The following is a 2,557-nucleotide window of genomic DNA, read 5'->3' on the forward strand; positions in this document are numbered from 1 at the left end:
GCTTCCAAAATAGAAAATGCAGATAAAAAAACCTTGAAGAGTCTCATTTAGTCTTTGCTTCAATACAGTCAGTGACTGTTAGTTAGTACCCTACAACTTTATGAAATTTGACAGGCAGCATTCATTGTTCTGTTATAATTTCCCTTGCTGATGGTCTGTAGTCTGTTCTGGGGAATCCCAGAGCAAACTCTTCCTTAATGTTGCTTGATTCTAATTATTTCATTTCTAGACCTAACAACTACAGGCAAACTTATGCCCTCACTGACTTCAGACATCTGACTGCTTAGAAGCAACACCAGACTCCACTTACTCTTGAAGTACCTTTGCACAGGGAACGGATCACCCATTTCTTCTGCTCCTTTCCCTTCATCATGTTTAATAAGCAATAATTTCATCTGACATTAAGCCCCATCCTATTTTAAAACATTTTAGTAGCCTCAGGCTTCCAGTATTTTTTTTGCCTCTTTTACTCTCTGCCAAAGGAGAATGCTGTTTATTGAAGTTCTCTCTATGACTTTATTCTGTATTTACTCCTACAAAGGAAGGATGGAGTCCTGGTATGGCACTGCCACCTAATGCGCTGGACTGAAAAGTCAGTTTGAACTGCAAGGTTGGTTTGAACCTCAAGGTCAGTGGTTCAAGCTCACCAGTCACTCCTCAGAAAGCTTATACAGGGTCACTACAAGTTGGAACCGACTCAACAGCACTTAACAACAACAACAAAGGAAGGAGTGCCTTTCTGTTTCCTAATTCAACCCTTTGGCACACAATTAAGTGAGTGCTTTCTAATGAGAAGACTGACTGTTTGAATCCAACCAGTGACTCCATGGGGAAATAAAAGAAGTGACAATTTATGGGACAGTTCTACTCTGTCACATGGGATCACCATGAGTCCTAATCAACTCTACAACACACAAGGATAACAATAAAAACAAGTTAGTCCTGTTTCCTCCAACTCCCTCCAGAAGCCAGCTTCATCATCCATTTCCGCTCTAGGATCTGTTCACTATTATCCTTTTGCTTAAATATGCATCCACTGTCTTAGAAGAAACCAAAACAGAAACCTTTTTATTCTGCAGTGGCCTTGGTAACACCTCCTTCTTTAACTAGCCTCCTTTGTTCCAGAACTGAACATGAGTCATGCCCCCAAAGTTTTGTACTTTCTTCTCTTAGCACTGTTCCCTTTTGTGAACGTTTCCACTCTTAGAAATTCATAGAACAGCAACTTCTATCTATGCAGATGAATGTCAAATACATTGTCCATAGTTTCCTTCCAAGATCTGCCATATATTGTTCTTTTTAAGTACGGCTGAATCAGTTCTGACACATAGAAACCCTGTATAGCTGAAAAACCCCATGCAGCAGTTCCACTCAGTAACACATGAGGTCACCACGAATAAAGGGCCAGTCAGTATAGCAGCAGATAGCAACAGTTATCTCTCTCCATGGAAACTTCATCAATCAACTCACCAAGCTCTATAACACCAAAATCAAATCCATGACAACTCACCAGAGCTTCCCAGCTACCCAGACGTAGAACCTTAAAGTCACTTAATCAGACATCTTGAACCTAATTCTTGTCTTAGACGAAACCAGGGAAGACCTGAAAGATTGAATCTTTGAATTCTCCTTTTCCGTTAATTCCTCTGATGAGAAAGTTCCTAGGAATGCTAACTGCAAGCTGTATCCTGCCCCATCTTTTTTTGCATTGGTTTAAACCATCATCGCATTTCTTGTGGCCTATGGCAATCATTTCTTAATTTATCTCCCATCTAAAGTATTTGCCACTCTTCCCTTCCTCCCCAAAAGAGTACAGTTTCATCAAGCACTTTTAATATTTGTGTATGCGTGAGTGCGTTTTTGTGGCACTGTGCCTAAATCTCTGAGCATAGACCAAGGTTGAATGTGTATCTTCAAGTGTACAGCTTAAGAAAGATACTTAACCTGGAGACACCTGAGCCCATGGACAAGGACATAGCCACAGAGGGCTAGAGCTGAGAGTGAAGCATCCAACAGATATTAAGTGAAGGGAGACGCACAAGAAGATTAAAACAAAATGAAACAAAACATTTTTTGATAAAGGAAACGAGGGTAAATTGCTACAATTTGATGAACTTGACCTATACTCATGGAAGTAGTAATTCAAAATACCAAGAGAGAGGGAAGGAGTCTTCACATCACGTTATCAATGCTATCGGGCAACTTAGACACTGGCTACCTAAAATGAGGAGGCGATAAAAGCACGAAGTGACTCACTTACAAGATTTCAAGAGGGTGTCTTTTTTTAAGAGTATGTGGGGGAATATAGAGTACCCACTGAATAGCTTTCATCTTGTCTAGATGGGTCTGGTGAAAGAGATGAGGATGAGATTCTTAGGATTTGATAGTGAGTAATTGTAACGTAGTGGATGTTAACCTCAAGGTCAGCAGTTTGAAATTACCAGTGGTTCCGCAGGAGAAAGATGAGGCAGTCTGTTCCCATAAAGATTTACAGCCTTGGAAACCCTGTGTAGGGTCACTATGAGTAGAAGCCAACTCCACACGGTACTTAACAACA

Source organism: Chrysochloris asiatica, unplaced genomic scaffold (assembly GCF_000296735.1).
Source record: "Chrysochloris asiatica unplaced genomic scaffold, ChrAsi1.0 scaffold00133, whole genome shotgun sequence".
NCBI classification, from domain to species: Eukaryota; Metazoa; Chordata; class Mammalia; order Afrosoricida; family Chrysochloridae; genus Chrysochloris; species Chrysochloris asiatica.